The sequence below is a fragment of the Copidosoma floridanum genome, unplaced genomic scaffold (assembly GCF_036245765.1).
Source record: "Copidosoma floridanum isolate Cflo_tuat_1 unplaced genomic scaffold, Cflo_Japanese_pri ptg000005l, whole genome shotgun sequence".
Classification (NCBI taxonomy): domain Eukaryota; kingdom Metazoa; phylum Arthropoda; class Insecta; order Hymenoptera; family Encyrtidae; genus Copidosoma; species Copidosoma floridanum.
In genome coordinates this window covers 3,017,772-3,041,853 of record NW_028321882.1, presented here as the reverse complement: position 1 = coordinate 3,041,853, position 24,082 = coordinate 3,017,772, and the positions used below count along the sequence as shown (strand labels likewise).

Here is a 24,082-nt window from a genome sequence, read left to right as displayed (position 1 = left end):
GTTTTGTTAAATTTTTCACCTTTAACACCATAATATCACCCAATCATTTTTTATTATACCGAATTAGTGGTTTATTCCTTCTTACTAAAGTCTACAATAATTTTTTACAAAGTTGGGAAAATTTTATTTATTTGACACAAATACCAGTAAAAATTGCAATTTTGGGGTAAGTTTCAAAATTTTTCAACCCTTGTACCGCTTAGCGATACTTTTTCTCGCACTTGCTCACAACATAACTGGTAAATTCATGAAATAGAAAATAAATTATAGACCAAATTACAGAATTAGAATTAACTTATTCTTTACAGTACGAGAATTCAAATTTTAGTGGTAGTTGGAAATTCAAAGTGATCAGTGATCCGTTGGGGGCGAAATGTGAGAAAATAAATAAATACAAGTAAAGTGTATTTAAATTTTCTTGCGTTGATTTATTAATGCGCAACGTTTCGCTGACATTATGCGTCAGCCTCATCAGGCGCAGGTACGCAAGAATTCGTAAGTTTGGTTGACTTACTCGTCACCTGTCGTGCTATCGACTGTGTGGTAGTCGATTTAGTGGTAGTTGTTTACTATTTCAACCCCCATGAGACCTATAATAACCTATTTCAATGTAATTCGTTAAAATCTGGCTACGTTATGAAAAATGTTTATATTTAATTATTGTTTGGTCTTAATTAAATAAGTTAGACGCAACTATCCGTCATTTCTGCTTTTTTTCAGTTTTTAAGGGTAGTTTCAACCCCCTCCACACCTTTTTTTCGGGTCGGGACGATTTTTCTGGTATTTCCTGTGCATTCACCTACAATTTCAAAAAAAAATCATGTCGATCGGTCCACAGCAGCTGGCACCATTTTATTTATGTACAAAAAAGTCCACTTCGCCGCACTATGTGACGCTCCAAAAACAATTTTAGATAGAATAAAATTATCAGAGCTTACCGAAAAAAAAGTATTTTCTTTTACTTGTCTTTCGACTGATCAATTCTAAAAAGTGAGAAAATTATTAGTTTCAATGAAATCATCAGCTTCTAGAGACCTCATGCAGGCTCTAATTATTTGCTTATTTGAATTACAAACTGCATCATCGAATAATTTTATTTTATCTGTTTTCGAACTAAATACGAAATAAAAGTTTTCGATTCTTGTAAGTCAGTAATTAATTGATTCGAAAAATATGTTTTACCGAAATATTTTGGTGTAAAAAGTATTCAAATAGAAGATTTTCTTCGTAATCACACTTCCCATTATGAAAAAAAAATTTTTTAATTTGACAACTGAACTTGTTTTAATTTTTTGATCTCTGAACATCTCTACGTCATCAAGAAAGTAAAAGTAACGATTACATACGAACAAAAATCATATTCAAGTCACAAATAATATTCTCTGGTCAAGCCTTTTACTATTTGCACCTTAGATGGATCCGTTGTTGATCTCTCTGGTCAATTTTTGGGCACAGAAAATGATACAAGCATCATAAAGAAAGAAATTAATGATCCAAATGATATACGAACTATCATGAGAAGATGATGTGTGCATTGTGAATGATAGAGGTTTTAGGGATGTGGTACCTTATTCATAAAATCTTGGTTATAACGTTCTCATGCCTGCCTTAAAGGGAAATAGACCAAACTTGAGTACAACTTAAGGGGGCTCCTTCAAGAAAGTCCCCAAACAGAGATATATTATTTCTTGTAAATAAAAGTCTACTGAATTTAATGGTGGTCTAAATTATATTTCGAATGGGTCAAAATTTCGAGAAATCCGAGCTTAAAGTTGTAACTATTAGCACGTGTTCCTATAGGGCAGCGTGAAAAACAATTTGTTTTCGTTTATAATAAACCTAAATTAAAAGTCCCAGCAGACTGAATATAAACGTTTTGTAGATGAAGTCTTCCTCTGTAATATGCTGTATTAAAAATTGTGGATAAAGGACCATTTTAGCGAGATATTTGTGATGGAAATAAATAAATAGTGTTCAGGAGGTCAGGAGATCACGTGGGTAGCAGACGTACTTGTTCACGACATATACATACCATATACCTATATATTACATCGCTATACTACACCAACACAGTCGGTGTACCCTCGTATGCACTAGACTGGTCAAAACAATAATTAATTTTTGGTACAAAGTTAAACTACACACATAAATATCATTTTTCCCACTTCATACGTTATTAAAAATATCATAATGATTTTCAGACACATTTGTTTATTGAAAAACAAAACTTTATTTTTTGTTTGTCTTTGACCTCAGCAGTAGTCGTAGGAGCCCCCTTAAGCGAATGAACCTCGTTACATACCGAAATTGAGATGGGTTGAAGAGGCTTATTCATGGCATTTTAAGTAAGACGTACAAGCTTCTTTACCAGCAATGAGACAATAAACTTTTACCAAAAGCTGGTGCATATTGTAGAATTGCATGTTTTCTCAATAACTTCATTGATAAGCATTTAAACAGCGATAAAAATGATGATGGCTTACAAAATTAACCATCGAAAAAATGTTAAATGTTAAACAAATGAAAAAATACTTTAGAAATAGAGACTGATACAAACATAATTATGGTCTCGATGACACTCTACTTCGATCAAGATAACATATAATTGAATTATTGACTTTCCAGAGTGAACTAACAAAGATCTAACAATATTTTTTTCAGGAACCGATTAATAAGGTCAAATCATATGTTATTAATCCGATTTAATGAATGATGATTACAATATAAATTTAAAATATATAAATAAATACATAAAACCTAATATTAATAGTATTAGAAAGGTCTAGGCATATCAACAAAAAAATCTGCATATTTTACATCGAATACAAACCTAACACAATGGGATACAGCGGTATGCTACGCCATGCATGAAACTGTACCAATGAGAGAGAGCCGGAATTCCCAGCTGCACGACTAAGAACTTTATTCTTGGTATACTACCGATGAACGACTACGATGATCGACAACTAGATGGGGCATCTTATAACCACCCTTCACTATCTTTAATTGCGGGTGGCTTCAATTTTACCTCGACGGCACCTAGCGGATACTACTGAACTAAAGCGCAAAGCTTGCTTATTTTAGCAAACTTTGAGCTCGTTTATCGCTATTGTTATTCACTTTTTCAGAAAAAAAACTATGCGAAAACTATTTCGGAATTATCAAGAATCAGTATGCAAAATTTCAACAAAATCGGTTTAGTAGTTTTCACGATTAGCGATTACAACAGTTGTAGCAACTTTGCTTTATATATAGGTAAGATGAGATTATTGTAAATATATTTAATCAGTGTTAATCGATGTTCGTTAATCGATATCAATAGTGTTTTTATAATAATTAATTTATATGAGAAGCATTAATACGTTGTTACTAATCTACAAACGAATTTGCATAAAAATTAATTAATAGTTAAAATAATCTACGCATGATATAAAGTTCTTTGCACTTGAAAAAGGCTATATCCAGTCCTTTGCAACTACAAAAGTAAAAAAAAAATTTGTTAAACAAGGTAGCATTCAATAGATAAATTTATTTTTTATTTTTGCTCTAATTTTAGAGCATTATTAGATACAACATTAGTAGTCATGGCAGTGAAACTAAACAATATTTTAAAACATACAAGTACAATTGATAACCAACATTTATTTCACCATTGGTTTTGAGATTATGTATCAAAATAACGAAAAAAAGCCTCGAAAACACGGTTTTTCCTAATTTTGAATATGTTCCGGGGCGAAAATGGTTTTTGAAATAATGCAATTCGAAAGAACGGACATAATACATAAAAAAGTACTATGTAGAAGTTAACCAAAGTATACCCACATAACCTAAAACAGCATTGAAAAATTCAAAAAAATTATCTGAACTCCATTTTAACGGAAAAAATCAGTGTGTTTTTGTTATAGAATCTGCACGTTTAAAAGTTTTTTTCAATTTTTTGTTATAGTGGAACAAGCAAAAATGATTATTTTAGAAAAAACACGTTTTGTAGGTTAGAAAATCTGTATCAGCTCTTAAAGGGCTAAAAAATTAGCTGAAGGAGTTCTTACCACAGTACTTTTGAATGGTAAACTCCAATGTAAGATCCAGGTAAGTACTGTTTTACTATTTTATCCCACTACAGCCTTTAATTATAAATGAAAACTATTTGAACAAAGGTATTTTATAAGGTAAAGTACCCTATATTCGGACAAAAGTGTTGTTCGGACCTATATCCGGACAGCAGCGATACTTACATAATTTTTTTACAATTTCCGAATGAAAAAATTTATTTTTAATCCACAGTATTGAATTGATTTAAGATAGTTACAAGAAATGTCGAATTAATTTGATAATTCATTAAAACAAATGTTTTTTCTTGCAAATCGAGGTTTGTTGTGTTTGGCTGCTGTCCGGAAATTAGATACTACGGTTCAAACTGTACCCCATATTCGGACACACATAATCCAGCAGTTCACTAGCTTACAAGTGCAAAGAAATGGTATACAATGTAGTAAAATACAATAACAATTTGTTTTTTGCATTTGTTTAACAAATAAAAGCCATTAAAGTAAAATATAACTGTATATAAAGATCTGCCATAACCTCATTTTCTCAATGTTCACCACTGTCCGGATTATGGTCCCTACGTTGTAACGGGACCTATATTTGGACTATTTAGGAACATATTGTCCGAATATAGGGGTTTTGAGACTGAATCTTTATAAATATTTTAAACAATGATCACACGGTCACAAAGAACTTTTTTTTTTTCAAGTGACAGAAAAATTACTTTATTATCTATACGTCAACCGCCTTTTTCGCAAAAACAGCTAATTTCTTTGTGAATTTAGAAATAGTGGATTACCTAAAATTATGTGTCCGAATAGAGGGTACTTTACCTTACGGTAAAAAGTTCTGAGGGCATATTAAATTACATTACGTTTAAATCTTTCTAGATTATATACTTATTTTGGGAGATATATATGTCTACACCCCTTCCCCTTTTTTCTAAAAACGTCTCATTTTACTGTTTTCTGATGCTAACCATAAAATAGGGGAAACATACAATTTTTTGTAGGGTTGATGCTTTTGTATATTTGAGAATACCCTACTCCATTTCACCATAACTATACCTTATTTCTGTTTTCACCTGACGTCTTTTGAAATTATATAGTTTCATTTATATTATTACTTGGAATATCCTAATTCATATTTACCTTTCAAGAATGTAAAAAATAAACAAAATAAAAAACTAAATAACTTTTTTATCTATTTTTTCCACACTACCTATGAGGCCAATTGACAGGTGCGATGACTTTTTTTTGTGATTATTTATATATTAGTCTCAAAATTTTCCATTTAATGAATATAAGTATGCAACATGCTATACATATATGTTTAATCTAAAAATTCGTTCAATCATGTAATAATAACAACCAAGGAAGTCATTGCTAATCAATTTTCAAAAAGGCCGTTTGTAGAAAAATACTAAAATATATAATGTAGCATTTACGTCCTTCTATTTATTGTCTTAATGTATTAAGTGTATATACATATATAGATGAAATCAATATTAGTACATATTTGCCTATTATAATTATTTTTAGTAAACGGTCTTATTTTTCTAATTTTTTTGAGTGAATTTTTTGATGAGAATACTTTTCAGTAAAAGATTGTTAACAAAAAAAATGAGGAACATCTTCATTTTTCTAATCAATTTTAATTATTGTAAATAGGAAGTTTGCCACCAGATCGCGCAAGGGAAGGAGTTCCACTAGTGTACATATATATCAGCTCTGCTCAAATGTCTGAATTGAGTGAGAATTTCAATTTTTTTTAACAAGATTATTAAAAAATCATATTGCCGAGAATATGTATTTTCAAGTATTTGACGCATTTTATTATTTAGCACAATCTGGGCTGTATTCCACAAAAGGTTACTAGCGCTTGAAGATTCGTTTAGGAACTGTAATTGGGCGACCACTACCAACCTTCCTTTACGAAAAATACACATGCGTTGTATATCTATATTAGTATTCCGGGCGAACCAGGTTTACCCCACCTCTGTCTTGCAAACAAATCGAATGTTATAGAAGCCGTGGTAACGCAGGATGGTCGGTGGCATTAGTATCGATGATACTTCTGTCCGTCTGCCGTTTGTTTATCTTAGTAGAACACAGCGACGTTAGTTAAATATAGAGTGAGTAGGAGGAAAAGTGCCCGAAGAGTCCCAAAGTCACGGATTGGCTCCACTATTTTCGGGACTGAGAAAATAACAATCTAAGCAAAAATATGAATGCGTGTGAATCTGTGTATCCATTTCCACTGCTTCTATCACCTATGCGGTCCTAAAATTGGCATCTCCAGCTACACTCCCTTATAACCACTCTAGTTAAATAGCTTCACAAGCACCACTGATCATCTAGCGTTGCCATGGATCACCTAACTTACTTATAAACAGCCTTTTCGGAATACTAGCCCTGTTAGTTTTATGTAAGGATTCATCGTTTTTGTGTGAATAATTAGTGTTTATATTGCTCTTATAATAACTTTTTGTGTAACACGTTTGCTAAAACTATAAACTTTGAAAGGTAATATTTTCGCTTTGGCCCCACTGGGCCTTTTAAAATTTTTACAGTCGATAAAAAATACCTAAGCAAACGTAATTTTCAAGAAATTTCATCGTTTCTTCATTTTATCAACTACTACCTTAGAGGTAGTCCAGAGAAAATTGAAGTTTCCTACCTTATCGAGTACGTTGATGTAATTTTTTAACTTTATGATATTGGATGTTTTCCGCAATCGTTACCAGCAAGTAATTTTGAGTTGTGCTCTACGTTATCGTTAGGTCGGTAACCCAACTACCTTGAATTTACTGGCACTCTGTTCCGTAATCTGGGCAGTAAAAATAGCAGACGACAATAAATAGCAATCAATTCATCACATTTTTTCTATAGGGTTTTTTTGCTTCGGGCATGATTGGGCTTCATCGGTGGCTCTCGTTCTTGTATGTATTTTAATCAACGCTATCCAGCGTGCAATTTTTCTCGTAGCTCCAAGACCCTACTGATGTTTTTTTTGTTTCAGGTGATGAAGAAGAGGACAACTAAGATTTTTCCCTTTAAAATGACATCAAGAAATGTGAGTTGAGTTTTTCTTTGTCCGCCGACAAACTTTGGCTATATTCGACGGCCCGAAGATCCTACGAACGTTTTTTTTTTGCTTCAAGGTGAGCTACCAGCCTCGCTATCAAGCACTGTACATATATACATCTAATGAAGGCACTATTATCTTCGTACTTAAGTAGTTCTCTTCTGTCCAACTTACTCTCCACCCTTCGTTGCGCCTACAACATACAAGAGCGAAGGCCACCAACAACGCCCGATCACGCCTCGAAGCAAAAAAAACTCTATGGAAAAAGAGTGAAGATTTTATTGCTGTTTTTTGTTGTCAGCTGTTTTTACTAGCCAGATTACGAAACAAAGCACGAGTAAATTCAAGGTAGTTAACTTACCGATTAACAACGTAGAGCATAACCCAAAATTACTTGCTGGTAACGATTGCGGAAAACATCCATTATTTAGCGGATGTGTAGTTTAGGACACCTTTTGAGAAGTTAGCTACTGGTATCGCAGTGCTACTAACATAGTATGACGCGAGAAATTCAAAATTATGAACGCCGAAACTTTAAATTTTTCTGCTGATAAATGCTTAAGGGGGTAGTGTCACTACAAGACAAAATTTAGGAACGCCTTGAAAAAATTTGTATAAGCTGATAATTATACGTAATATAACACATTGAATTTGTACTCAATATTGAAGTACAATATAACCTCCAAACGTATCTATACTTATACGTATGAATATACAGAGGGTTTTCGCCTCATGCGGCGGTGCCACATTTATTTTTACTTGTCTGTTTCGAAACACATAATGTATTTCAGAACACAGATTGACAACACATTGTGACATTACCCCCTTAAAAGAATATAATATACGGTTGGAAATGATTCTGTCTATACTATGTAGGATTTTTTTATTTTTTTACAACGCGGCGAATCGATCAAAACTCACAAGAGCGCTATTTTCACTCATTAAAAGAATATTGAATATTGCACTAATCAAATTTGAAATACCCGCCATTAAGTCAGTTATTTTTAATGCAGAAGAATTTTTTTTGCTGCTAGGCTATCAAGTTCCAACTTGTCATTTTTATTTCGTTTAGCTAGCGTTTGTGTCGGTTGGTTGTGTTTGTCAGATTTAGTGTTTTATTATAATAGTTGTGATTTCTTTTTACAGGAGTTAAAACAAACTTCTTTGCAAGTAATTAAAGAATGACAGAATCGTGGATTACTTGCTTAAACTGCAATTTGTTCTCATTCTGGCATCGAGATGTACATGGGTGAAAAAAGTGATTTGTTTGATAAATATATGAGGAGATGCAGAAAATGTAAAGCCTTGAAATCGTTACATAAAAACTCCTGGTTTGAAGGTTCGCATTTAAGCATTCCTAAAATTATTAAGCTTACATATATGTGGTCGTATTGGTCCTCTCAACAACATATTATGAGAGAACTTAAAACATCAAAAAATACGCGCACTGATTGGTGTAATTTTTGTCGTGAAATGTGTGTTGAAATTGCATGAACTCTTAGTGCCACAGAACAAATTGGTGGTATAGGAAAAATTGTGGAGATTGACGAATTTAAGTTAGGCAAGCGTAAATATAACCGAGGTAAATGAGTTAAAGGGCATTGGGTTTTTGGTGGTGTAAACAAGAGTATGGGGTGAAAAGTTTTATCGATAATGAATATAATGAAAGTTTGTTAGGTGCACTATTTTATACACAAATACAATTCTATATAATCATATGATTATTTGTGAGATTTACAATCAACACAGTATACTAAAAATTTCAACAAACAAATTTGACAATTTTTTTTCTTTTTATGAGAATTTTTAACATCAGAAATCAGTTTTTTCGTTCATCTTTTTTTTCGGAAATCTAATTTACGTTATCGTACGTACGAGGTTTTTAATTTAATACTACTTTTCGAGGTAAGTTGTATTTATTTTTAGCAATAAAGTGTAAGTTGTTGAACAACGCGCTCTCAACGCTCATTGGTGGAAAATCCAATATGGAAGGTCACTTGTTCCAAGCTTCCTGATTGGCTGATCGGTTCGGTGGCTAAAGAGCCCACCTTATGTATTTATTACACCATATTTGATATACGTGATCACTTTCGAGATTCAGCGTCACATACGTATTAAAATTTGACCAAAATGTTACAAACGTCCTCCACGCATGCACTGACTAGGTTGTATTACCATCAATCTCGAACCAAATTGCGTATATCGAGTGACGAAATAAGACCCCTGGTTGGCAACACTGCAGAAACTGTAACTAACTTCGCAAAGGGTTTCCTAAACTGCACTTTTACCATAACTCAAGCCTAGACTTTATTGAAAATTGGATGAGAAAGACGTAAAATCAAATGTCAAAAGAATGACACATGATCCGATTTTTCCTCTTTAGTTTCTAAATCACATATTTAATCTCACCAAAATCAGGCTTTATATATTCTTTAGAGGATCAAGAATGTGCAATAAATTTTCATTTTGTAATAAATTGCATTAAAAAAAAGGTTATAATAATAATAACATCACTTCCTGTTGATTTCTTCCATTAGTTTACATGAGATGTATCAGCTTTCTAACCTACTGATCTTTAAGTAATTACTCCCTGGTAGCACAGTCTTTGCAATTCTTACGTACTTCTTGCACAAGATTTACATCAACAGCGAAATTGTGTAAGTCTACATCTAGTCTGCTTCCAAGAGTAATTTTGATGCACGACGGGTGAGCCAGACTCTTGCGTAAGAAGTGCATGAATCTGACGATCAGTCGAGTGCGTTATTTGTCTTGATTTGACGCACTCCTGATTGCGGCAGATTTGCGCAAGATGTGAGTGCAGGCGAGTGCGAAAGACTCTTGCGTAAGAAGTGTGCAAATCTGACGGTCAGTCAAGTGCGTTCTCATTCTGACTCGACGCACTCCTGATTGCGGCAGATTTGCGTGCAGGCGAGTGCCAATACCTTTAACAAGGGGTTTTGAACCTGGTCTGGAGAATCTCCAGCCAAGTGTGTTACCCACTTGACCAGAGTGGATACGATACGTGGAAAAGAATTGACGTCCTAATAACGTACTTCTAAAACTAATGTTAATTTTTTTATTTTGTGGACTACATTTAACACCTTGGTTACCTCATTGGCTAATAAACATTTTATAAATATACATATAAAATTGTTTTAAGTCTGATAATGCGTTTCTCGACAATAAATCTAGTAATTGATTTCACAACTACTTTTCGTTCACAGATTTTATTTGAACATACTTATGTATACTTTTTATTCTAAGGAAAAAATAATCTATTTTTAAAAGTGTAATAAATTTATTGTAATTGCTACAACAAAGTTGAGGATTTACTTTTTCTCTTCAATACTTTAATAATGGTATCAAAAACCAGCTGCAAAAATAATTTTTCTCTTATTTATACATTACTCAAAAAATGATATAAATTCTTAAAATATAAGTTTATACATGAAATGAAGTTTTTTAAGAAAGTATTTGATTGAAATAAAAAGTGGAAAAACGTTTCTTAACAAGTATCAGAGATTAAAAAAAGCAATAAATTGAGGACTTAACAACATCGATGTTAGTATCAGATGTACCTTATGAGAACGTCAATTCTTTTCCATGTATCGAATCCACTCTGGCCAAGTGGGTAAGACACTTACCTAGAGAGTCCCTGGACCAGGTTCACACCCCCTTAGTGAAGGTAAGAAATGTTTTTGTTTGTATTTACTAATTATATTAGCAATTCTAACAGCTTTTACGCAGAAATATTTTTAAATTCACCATTTATGAATTTAGATAGGTAGTAATAAAATACGTTGAAACGACTGATACACGAACTTTTATAAAAAATTACATCAGAACTTATGTAAGTTCTTAATTGAAAAGCGAATGCAAGTTCGTGCACAAGTTCTGACACAAGTTCTGTTAAACGAACTTATATGAGAACTTACATAAGATATTACATAAAAAATTACATAAGAAATTACGCAAGAACTTATGTAAGACCTTATGACAAATTTTCAGCTGGGTGTATTATTTGTCGAATAAAAAAAAACTAAACAACCTTTTATAGTAATTAAATGTACGAAGAATTATGAATTTTGTTCTTCATAAAGCAAAATCATTCTGAAAAGAAAATTATTTGATCCTTAGTAAAAATAATAAAAGACCCAAAGTAAAAACGGTTTGTCGGAAATCAAAAATACACTGTAGATATACCTTCATAAGGTACGGAAGCAGACCAGGTGCAGACTTACGCACTGCCATACAGTGCATATAGTTAAAGCAATGGCACGTAATTTTAGGCCGAGACAATTAAATGGCAGGGCCCGAGTATTGGAGATCCTGGGACAATTCCTAACACCTTAAAAGTAAGGGTACTATTTTTCCAGACACACTCATAGATATATGTCATACGGCTGGCGGCGAGAGCGGGGGCGTGGCCGGGGTCCTATTTTGGCAGGCCACGTGATCCTGCGTGGGTAGCCAATATGCGCGGAAGAGGGCGCGCGGTGGCCCCACGTAATTTTAATATTATTACCGACGCTGCCTGGTCGGTAACTTTTTTTTTTCTTTTTTCTTTTCTTTTTTTTTCTTTTTTTTCTATTTTTTTTCTTTTTTTTCTTTTTTTTTCTTTTTTTTTTCTTTTTTTTTTCTTTTTTTTTTTCCTTCTTTTTTTTGGAGGAAAGAAAATTAAGGCGTCCAAGTTCCAACTGTGCCGATTGGTAAGCGTGACCGAATTTAAAAATTGCAAAATTCAAAAATTTGTTTTAATTCTTGACCACTCTTCGTAAGGAATAGTATAAGGAGCGGGTGGTGGGTGGGGTTTTTTAAATAAATTAAAAAATATATTTCATACATATATTATATAAAAATAAACAGAATTTTTTAATGTTTTACAATATTATTACAATATTACAATGTTACAACATTATTAATCCTATTTAATTTAATATTTATGTCATTTAAAAAATCTCTAACCAGTACGTTGTTAACTTTAATGAAAACTGCAACAAAGGCTCGAAACACTGACGATGTATATAATAGTGAAGCCTAACGAAGATTTCTACGATACATGACGAGCTTACGAGGTTTGGTAGATCGTCCCTGTATCTCACGACACCTTTCTTCACATTTCTTGTCGTCACAATTTATTTCCTAAATAAATCCGTCTTGAAGACGGAAGTGGCGACTTCGTTTCTTCAATTCAAGTTCCCATGTTTGATGACCTACGTCCGATTCTAAGTTTAATTTATAATCGTATTGCTTACGTAGCAACAGCTCAAAATATGCCACCATACCCATATGATCCCCAGGTACGTCGGCTTCAACAGCTTTTGTAGTGAGGTGATATGCTGCACATAGTGATCTTCTTATGGTCTTATGTTTCGAGCATATTGCTTCCGATCCGTAACTCAAGTTATTACAAAATCGATCTTCATACGGAAAATTCACTCTTACATCACACCTCTTTATCTCCTTGAACTTGAGCCACTTGGAAACAAAATTATTCCACTTTGTTTTCCTTCCGATCTCTTCGATTGACTTTTCCAGGCGGCGACCATAATCCTGTACGTCCTTATACTCTAAATATTCCTTTATTTTTGCTTCGAAATATTTAGCTATATTAATCAACAACCAATTAAAATCATGGTGTATTGAATAAATAGCATAATCTATTGTCTCATGACAATAGAACACGATTTTTGCACCAAACGTAAAGTAAAGTAACACCAAATCGAAAAACATTTTGACCAATTGTTCGACCACTGGCTGATAGTTTTGAAAGTAGAATAAGACCTATAGTGTAGAGTAAGTAGGGTCAGAGAAATCCAAGAGCTATGGAATACTTTTACATTTCGAGCAAATATTCATTACTCATAAGTCTACAGGGATTGGAAAAATGCATCGGCTTAAAGTCGAACATCGGTTAAAGTCAAGGAAGTCTACTTGATGCTTACGTTTCTCAATAATGTTCTATGTAAAAATTTTAAAAATTAATAATATAATTCTAAGTTATTCATTTTCATCAAAGTACATCGTAAAACAATTATTGGGAGTGGGTGGTTAGGCGGGTTTTTAAAAAAAAACCATTTTAAAATGTATCATACACATATATTTTTTATGAAAACTCACATTATCGAATTAAGCTTACATATAAATTTTAATAATGTACTTTTCTATGGTTGCACTTAGATTTACTAGTTTGAGTACATGTATTGCTTACAATACGATTATTTCTATAATTTCTACGTCTAGTTATACGATTAAAAAAAGTTACAGCTATTTCATCATTTATAAGAGTATTTGTTGAAAAAAATGAGCAAAACGTGCCTAAAGAATATGTGTTTTACATGAAAAATAAAAAATCGATTTAGTAATTTCCGCATAGAGGTGGAATTAATATTTTAAAGCTGTTGTACATTCCAATGGTAAGTTATGCAGTTTCTTTTGAGTCTATCAATATGATGAGAGATCGTGGGTGGAAGACCATAGCTGTCAAAGTACACTCCATCACCTTCAATATCAACATATATAGCTACCCAATGCGAGCCAGGCTTGGAACTTTCGTCGGTATTAACTATGAGAGCGCACGGTCTCGTCCAAACAAAAGGTAACTGATCAGCGGGGAATACACCGACCGTCGCTGCAGGTATATTGCAAAGAGCTCTACGCAAGTATAACGAGTCCATAATAACAGATGTATGAATTCTTATGAGTTGAAATCTACAATTACTTGACAATTTGAATCTATTTCCAACATGTTATCAAATTCAGCATTCAAAATGCAATTTATAGTTTTCGTGAGAGCTATCTCGAAACGCACCTCTATTCGTACTGAACCATTTTTTACTAAAATCAAATGACCTAAAAAATGTGATGAGAGATCAGGTGTAAGATCGAATGCAAACAGGCAATACTCATTGGGATAGTCTTTTCTGTGGATACTGTTTCCCTCGTTCATGTAGTAGATCCCGGTGCCCGAAAATAAAGTATGGTATGCTTCCACGCACATAGGTGTGTTACCTGTAAAAGTCGGTTGCAGCGGTTTACTAGGGACTTGTACACCATCAACGTATAACGACAAAAAATTTATGGAATAATTTTAAAAGTTGAATGGATTCATCTGTCGATCCCCGTTAAAAGCTTTGTTGTTAACTAAACCTAAAATGATTCTTTTTGGAAGTTGTCCAAGGATAACGTTATCCAAACAGTCACCGCTTATACCGCTATGTGTAATAAAAGATTTGACTTCGACGCGCGTAATTGGATACTTTGCCGTAGTGTTAGCCAAAGTTTTTGCGTGCGCGATCAAAACTGTAGGGCTAACTTTCACTCGCCGAACGAGAAGCGTAGCCTCGGTAATGCTGATAGAATAATTTTTCGTTGAAGCATCCATGAGACAAAAAACATCTTTTGAGCGTATTAGACGTAAATGAACTTCGACGCCGTTTAATAATAATTTATCCTGATATAATACGTCGCAGTGTAAATGACCCATTAAGTCTATGGTTTTTCCGTCTTTTAAATATTCTTGACATTTAGTGAGAGCTGAATTTTTTTTCGAGCCGGGTGATTCGTCCATTTCACCAACGATATCTATTTCCTAAAGATTTGTTGACAAATGCGATGATTTTGCTGCAGGGCCGTAATTTAAAAACGTTACAATGTATGCTTTGTGAGGGTAAGCATTATTTGGGGGAGTCACAAGTTTTTGATTAAAATATACGTCAACTTGGTTGAATATCGAGTGTAAAAAATTGTTTACTGGAGCTACAAGCGCATCTCCATCCTTATCGTAAGGTGTCAATTTGACATTCACTCTGAGCATCGTATGGGCAAAGTCGATGTAATCCTCGTTTTGAGAACTGATAACGAACTCAATGGGACTCTCGTCGCTTTACGATGAAACAGGTTTATAATGCACCCATCGATTAGCTTCTAATAACGTCTGCGTGAGAGGAACGGAAGATAAATCCAATTCGCTCTTCAAGCAAGGGTCTATTTGACTATGCAGGAATGACATAATTATCTAAGAATTTCTACTGGTTTTAATTTTTTATTTTTTACTGCCTTTCTTAAAAGAACTAAAGTTTTGCGAACAAATTTTTTTTTACCTCTCTGTTCAATGTTTTTTTCTTACTTGTTTTTTTATTTTTCTTATGCGTACCTATTTTTTGCTTGACTTTTCTCGAACGACTTTTTTTTTTTTTTTCTGCAGCATTTAACGAGTTGTTTACACCACCGCTTCTACGCCGAGACTGTGCTCTTTTCCTATATCGTAAAGCATTATATCCCGATCCTTCCATCAGCTTCACAATTTTTTCTGTAGCTTTACGTTTTAAATTTTTACCAGATTCATTTATCCGATTCTTGAATGCGTGTTTAAATGGAATATTGCTTTCCCCTATATCGTCAATTATATTCACTCCCACTCGTAAAGCTTCTTTTCCAACGGCACGAGCACCTCTGACTATGTAGGGCATAGCACTCCGAAATAGTCCAGTAAAAAAAGAGCCTAATCCATGTCCTCTCTGTCTATATGACCCCGCAAACACATGCTTGACTCCTCTTCCGCCCCCGTGCTGTGTGTGATACCCCTCCTAAATAACCATTTTGTAACGATTCGTTTAAAAGGAAACTTTCCTAAAATGTAACACCACGGTCAGTGTCCCAAACTCAAAGATATTGGTTTACCAAATTGATCTCTTATATCTATATCAATTGTATGAAATCTTTTATTGAGGAGGAGTACGTATGCTGGTGGAGTATATCTTTTTACAATTGTGCTTCCGAAATTAATTTCTTAAGCGGCTAAATTTACTATTTTTAGCGGGGGTGTAAATGTATTACCAACTATACTTGATTTACATGTATTAGAATAGATAAAAAGTTGAACGACTACCGCTCTTGATAAGCTTGCTGGTTGTTTACCGTGAAACAATAGCCTGTAATCCCCTCTTATTTCGGCACGGTCACGCTCAATATCGGTCAGTCCTTCCTCGAACCCAATAACGCGTTTTACCACAGTTGATATAGCCGGAGTTTTTCCGCATGTTCTTGTACGTCCTGGTCCAATTATTGGAAATCCAATAAATAAAAATCCTCCTCGATGATCCTAAATTAGCTGCTGACATTTCTTATCTTTATGATCGTATTCCAACCATTTTTTATTTATTTCCTCGCATAAACTATGTCCAGAGTCGTAGGTGCCGTGCTGAATAAAACACTTTTTTATGTCACCAGGATCGCTTATTACTGCCTCTTCTCGTCGTACATGCAAAATAGTGTACGGTAAGTGAATCTCAGAAATTCCTACCTCCCATTTACCACTAAGCTCGATCTCTTTCGGTAACTGAATGGAAAAATTTGTTGTAGTATTGTTCGGAAAATATATCATACTACTATTGCTAGGTAGAGTTACAGTAAACTCGTTATGATGCATTGTTTTTTAAATCGCTTGAATTTATCCACGAGTTTAATTTTTCAGGGTATCCTGCCTAACTAACAAAGTGTTGTTTGTTTTTCCCTTTTCCTCTTGTTTTCAAGATCTTGTCAATTTTATGGTCTTGCTTCGAGACACGCTCTTTGCGAACAGGGTTATGTTCTTGAGAGTAAAAGAATCCTTCAATTTTTTTATCATCTAAATCACTGAGCTCATATACATGTTAATTTTGTCTTTTCAAAATTCGAGTAATTTCAAGTATCTCTTCACTCCATGTTTTTACTGCACCTTTTTCAAACACATTTTTATCACGACTTATACGTACATTATCACCTACTTTATAATTATATCTACTTTGACTGTCCCATTGTTTTGTTCGAGGTTGTCTCGAATTGACTAAATTTTGTCGTGCTATATGTGCGTTATATATTGTTACACTGCTTGGCGCTAACTTTGTTGTAGAGTGAGGAATATTATTGTAACCACTAATTAAATCTTGTAAAACGTCTACGTAATATTATGTATTTTTGTATGTAAAATATCTGTACATACGCTCTTTGAACGTTCGAATAACGCACTCTACTACGGCCGCTTTAACATCAGGGTTTTTGGCAACTCGAAATTTTGTAGCATTGTCTTTAAAAAAGCGTTGAAATTCACTTCCTAAAATTTCAGTCCCTCGATCCGTTTGTAACATGAAGGGCGAGCGAGATTGACTATTATCAAGAATTTTTTTAAAACCTGCTGTTACATTACGGCAACTTTTATCTTTTAAAGGTTGCACCCATACAAATTTGCTTATTACATCAATTACAATTAAAATAAAAGACACTCCGTCGTTGTAGTTTTTTAATGACGTCAGTTAAATGAGATCTGGTTCCCGCAATTCATCTCTAGCATTAACATCGTGAAACAACCGTGGAAACTTTCGCCGAATAGATTTATGTAAAGTATAAGCATCATGTTTTTGCAGCCACTCTTTGATTTTCTTGGGGGAGATTTTATTTTTATTTACTCTTATTAAATTGCGGACCCCAGAAAATGCTGCTTCATGGTTAGGGGTAAAATATTGTTTCTTTAGCACATTCATTATTTATTAATATCGTAACCAGCTTTTAACACCGCTTGACTTTGGTGTAGATTAATCGTGTACACTTTTTTCCAAAGGTGATGAAAAAGTCTCGTGTTCAAACGTTTCTTCGTCTTCTCCGAGAGACTTTATATTACTGGCCCCATCCAACAGCAAGCTTGAACTGTCGCGATCTACGATTTTCAAGAGGTCTGTATTTCCCACGAGTTCTAGAGGAGTGTTTATCCTTCGAAGTACTTTAGCAAAAATGTTTCTCCTTACCGATTTAACATTTTTCCTTCGCCTTGCAGCATCATTAATTAAATCGACAATATTTGACCCATCAATTTTTTTACCTTTATAAATTACTGTACCTGTACTATCCCACTTAATATTGTTTTTTTATCCTCTTAAATGTTTTAAAAGCAGCATAGATTTTTGCTGGTACACTTTAGGTACAGTACTGACAATCGTTTCTTCGCTCATTCCACAATCATCTGTATTAGTAGTGATATTCTTAACTTCGTTTTTAGCAATCTGCATTGGCTCATGCTTTTCATCGATAAAGTATAAATACCTGTGTAAAACTCTCAAGTATTTCTTCAATTTATCGTATTCATTGCTATACGAATTTGAATCTAAAATTTTTTTCATCGAGTCGTCTAATCGACTCAAGTTATCTCCAGCTGTCTGTGTGGTTTGTAAAATAGAATGAGTAAAAAAATTATTTGCGGCTGTAGGAGTAGAAGGACCGGGGTTTCCTCCTACGGTAGTGCTTTCTCTTTTTATTCTTTCGAGTTGGTCTTTAGACAGTAAAATCATTTTTTTTCCTCTTTCCATTTTATTATTTTTACAATATTCTTGATAATATTTAATTTATCAATTTTCTTAAAACACTTTTAAACTTTTTTAAATTTTTTTTTTGACTGTTTTTCAGAGAAACAACACCTTTGAGAATGTTTAAAACACACTCGCACAAGCAGTCGATTAATTTTTTGTTTCCTTTTTTTAATAATGCAACTCTCTGTTCCCTATTGAGATGAGCGAGAGCTTATAATATTTCAATGTTTTTTCTTTTAAAAGGAGCTTCACGAGCCTCGTCTACACGACGAGGGGGTTGTTTGAAACGTCCGTTTTTCGATGTTGATGGCTTCATTGTCAAAAGAAAACTTAGAGTTATGCGTTACTACAAACTATTTTATCTGTTAATTTAACCCAAATGCGCGAAAGCACTCGTTGCATATTTTGGCAGGTAAACATATTGATACTCGTCGTCGGCGAATATACACGCACGAAATCTTAACTCATCCAAAGTGTCCTGTTTGCAATCAATCATAAGGTAACCATGACCTTTAGCCGTTGCATTTTGATAGGCCTCTTGCACAAATTTCGGATCTTCAGGATATATCTGTCTCGCTAAATGTTGTATCTGCGCGCGATCGCGAGGATTTTTAAATACGACAATATACGATGCGTTCAGACTTATGTCTCGCGAATGAGTTGACTTGTGAAAAATATTTTGCGTTATAAACATTACACTAATATTTTTATGGTGACTCCCTTTTGTAAAAAGATCTACCACAACATGATTCGACGATTCGCGCATCAGATCGTCGATGATTAAAAGTTTTTTAAGATGAGGATCGTTTGAATAATCAGAAAGTTTTGGCAACTCCTTGTGAAATTTAATTTGTCGTCCGCTTTTCAAAAAATTCTCACTCTTATAGCCATCCTGCCACTCTGCATACTAAAATAAAATACGGTCAAATGTAACGCTTGCCATTTGTTCTATATTATTTAGAAATCTTTTAACAAAAACTGTTTTTCCACAACCAGTTTGACCGCAAATCATGCTTGTCCACGGATGTTGCCAACGGGTATCCATTATGACAATATTTTTTATACTAATTATATTTTGAAAAGCTAGTACGTTAAATACTTTACCGAAAAGCATACCTACTTTGTGGTGGTGGGTGCAACAGTACGATTTTGTAGCTAATACTTCAGCGTATATATGTGTATTCATATATATATATATATATATATATATATATATATATATGTAAATCAACAGTCATTTACTTTGAGTTAACAACTATCCTTGAAAATATAAAAGGCACTGCAGTTTTTAGCTTCATTATTATATTTTTTTTTTTTTTCTATGTCTTATAGCAAGTTATTTGACTAAAACGGCATAGATTTCACATAAATAATTTGAGATTAAAAGTCTTTTATCCTGAGAAGTGTCAAGAAAAGACGCAAAATTTCAAACTTCAAACTCTTATGTTATTTTTTAATCGATCAAGGTGCTCTATACAGTATGAAATTTAAATCAAGGTAGCATCTTGGTTAGGGCATCACAAAAAATAGTAAGAAGAGTATGAACAAGAGGAAGAATAGTTATCAAATTTTTTTGGTCCCTTGAAAGAAAAGTATCTTGAGTATAAAAGTAATCATCACATCACCTGCATTAGTAAAATCTACTGAGCTCACTAGAGGAAATGAACCTGGCACTCGTAGTGAGGCTGCCGCGGCTTTTTGGTAATGTGGTTTTTTCAAACAACATTAACTTGAGCTGTAACTTAAAAAAAAAGTAAGTTATATTGCCTCAAAGCCTAGACATACAGCGATATACGTATCGCAGATTCTGTAATGCTGAATTTATTATTTTATACTTTTTTATAGTTTGATTAAACTGGAGAGCCTATAAACTATATATAATTGCTTCTATATTTCGTGTTGACTAACAAACACGAAAAACTTCTGCAAGATTGGATGTACGTTTTTTGTAAACCGCAGTTTAATGCAAAATAATGCATTTTTGTAAAATAGTCCAAAAAATATTGAAGTATGGTAAGATGCTATTATGGATTATCTTCCAAAAAAGTCTATATATATATATATTCCTATATTATATAGTTAACTTAGTGGGGCATTCCACACAAACCCCCCACCATCCCCCATTTTCCCCCCGTCGCCCCCCCCCCCCACCAACCCCCACAAAATAAGGTAAAAATCCGTTATTTTCGTGCTTATTTTGACATATAGTAGTTTTTCTCAAAACCCCCCACCGACCCCCCCACTGACCCCCCACACATTTTTTCATGGCCCCCCACCGCCCCCACACAAAATATATGAATAGTGTAGAAGTATCGTATAAGTCTTTATTCAAGCAAGGGGGTTCAACCACGTATGGCTTCATGGGATAGTAACAATGTATGTTTTAATATTTAATTAAATAGTTACAGATTACTGCACAATACTATACTCAGCTAAACTTAAAAACAATCAATTGTATTTCGATTTACTGGATCCCTTGGTTTCTTTGTAAGCATAAAGTTTTTGGTGGGCTGACTTTTTTCTTAGCATTTTGTAACGTTGCATTTTGCAAGCCCTGTCAATGTGTTAAAGTCTATTACCACATTTCTACCAAATCACATGAAAATATTGTATAGTATTTTTTCTCGAAACATCCCACTTTCCCCCAACCTACCCCCTATGGCCCTCCCACTGACCCCCATGAATTTTTTCATGGCCCCCACTGCCTTCCCACACCACTTTTTTGGAACCTGACCGTGATCATACCGTCTTTACCTATCTTTGGACAAAACTGTCTTATTGCCATGATTTATTTCATCGTCAAGAAGAAATTAAAATTAATAAATTGATTCATAGGGGGTTGTTGCGCAAAACATCATTATTTATACAACTAAGTACGTTTAATAACAAATTTATATGGAGTTAACAATATTTTGAAACCAAATAATATATACACATATATTGGTGCGCATAATTATTATATTATCATCACTTATATAGTCCTTTATGACACGATTCTTCTTTTTACGTACATAATCTTAAGTTAAATTTAGAGTATCATTAATATAAACAATGAAAGTTTCGCATCACTTTATGAGTTATCTTATAAAGCCTTATGAAACCACGAAGACTTACGTCCATTTTTATTTTGTTTTAAATTAATGCTGAAATTGGTACAATAGATGAACACAATTTACATTCATAATATGTATTATAAATTAATAAATTTCACCTATACATAAAAAAATAATAATTAAATCATGTTATGAATATTAGATACATTGTTATATTCAAAAATTTCATTCCAAACTATATTCTTAATCTCTAAACTGTTTTCTCTATCGATTAAACAAAAATTCCATTTTCATTTCTGCATCTCAATAAAGCAACATACAGTTGACCATGAGAAAATAAAGGTTTTTTTAACTACAATCCCACACTATCAAAACTTTGACTTTGAGACTTGTTTAGAGTCATAGCAAATGCTACAACTAATAGGAATTATTTCTACATAAAATAAAAGGTAATGATGAAGTGTCACCAGTATTTTATGTAATTCTTGGAGTGAAAACTTAATTACCAATTTTTTCTCTCGTTACTATTTCGCCTTCTACGTTATACTTCATTAATTAAGTAATTCGCAATCGTGTACCGTTACACAATCCGTCTGATATACTCAAATTTTGAATTAACATTACTATTGTACCTATTTTAAATTTAAGTTCATGAGGTGGCAAGCCTTCACGAATGTTGTTTAACATTTCTACGGGAAAATTTATTTAAATATTATCATCTGATTTATCAACACCTTTATATGTTGCAGTATCGATGCTGTAATAAGTTTTAGTTTCCCCATGTAATTTACTTAAAATCTTATTGTTCAAAAAAAAAAGTATATTCATTATGTAAAGTTAGTATCACGTTATTGTCAAAACAGTTGCTGTAATTACCAAATATTTTGGTACAGACATCATCTGTTATACAGGATTTAGGAATGTTAAATGTTTCTATGTCCCCTTCTCCAATTTTTAACAATAATTTTGAAAATTCGTTATTACTAGAACGGATGTTATTTTGTAATCTTAAAATTTTGAAGAAGTTCCATAAAAATGATGATTTGATAATTTCTTCTATTATTATAGTTTTATTACGGTTTTTTATAACTGAAAGAAGGATGTGTCGAAAATCTCCTCCTGATACTATTAATTCATCACCAAAGCAAAGTTTTGTATTACACAAGTCTCTCAACGTTCTATCAACGATTTCTAGAGCTTTTTTTGGAATCATAGAAGCCTCGTCCCATATTATTAAATCAACTTCCCTTCATTTTTTTTTCAGTTTCAAATTCTAAAAATGCACTTTTAATATTATCTAAGTCTAGAGGTAAACGAAAATTTCTATGACTGGTCATACCTTTTGGTAGTAATACAGATGCAATTCCTGTTCAAGCCATTGACAAAATATTTTTACCTCTAGAAATGAAGAAATAAATGAGTGTCTTAAATAAGTAGGTTTTTTCGGATCCATCAGGACCATCTATGAAATATACTTTTTCATCTTGTTCACAAATAGTTTTAAAAATTTTTCTCTGATTTTCATTTAAATTTGTGTACATTATATCAAACATTTTTTTACTGAAAGATATTTCCTCAATATTGCAATTATTTATATAGTTGCTAATGGTTGGTGTCGGTAAACTAAAAGACTCACATGATTTACCTTCCGATACCAAAATTTGATTAATATGTAGAAGAGCACAATTATTATTATCATTATCGAAGTCTTCCGTAAAATATTTTTTATATTCATTCCATATTTTATCTCCTTGAATGTTTTCTGAAATCAAAAACCAAGCAAAAAATTGTCTTAACTGGTATGGAAACATAATTGTTATGGCTTCTTTAAAAATATTGTCGATTTCAGAATCATGTTCTATTAAACCCATTGCAATTGCAGTATCACTGACAATTTTATGTGTTATTCCATTATGTTTTTTAACGTCTTCAAACGATGTAGCCCCACGTAATTTATTTAAAATAAGTTTTAAAAAAAAGCGTTCATGATCTTTTGGAGATACTATGTTTAATCTACCTATAGCAATATTTTTCAGTGTAACTTTCCTTTTTTTCCAAATTTTAAGTTTATTGTCAAAAATGTAATGTTCTGGAATGTTAACATATTTTAGCGATTTTGCAAAATCATCTACTTTATTTAATTCAAACCAAGCTGTAAGGGGTGTTTAATAATTTTTTATTACATTTTTTATATTATTTTCTTTAAATATGAGTTTTTGTTTATTTTCAAGATAAATAGCTAGATTTACAACTGTATGACTTTTACCACAAATTGGATATTCTTGAAGTCTCCAAGCTGCTTCCATTGGACTTACATATCTAGCATCTACGAAACTACTAATTGTACTTTATATTGATACTGCTTTGTATTGATGCACAATATTCGGAAGTTGGGGGGTTGGCGCGCAGTGCGCGCAGGGGGGCGTGAGCCCCACTAGTATATATATATATATATATATATATATATATATATATATATATATATATATATATATATATGCATCTTACGCATGGGTTGGTTCGATGTGTGAGCGTCAGCTGATTTGTCTCTACGTA

At 33.1% G+C, this 24,082-nt stretch overlaps 1 protein-coding gene across 1 annotated transcript in view; it reads right to left on the bottom strand.

Annotated features, from left to right (window-relative positions):
• Positions 1–24,082, bottom strand: part of Mccc1 (Methylcrotonoyl-CoA carboxylase 1) — a 518,283-nt gene that overhangs the window by 481,306 nt on the left and 12,895 nt on the right. The gene's annotated exons all lie outside the window — the stretch shown is intronic.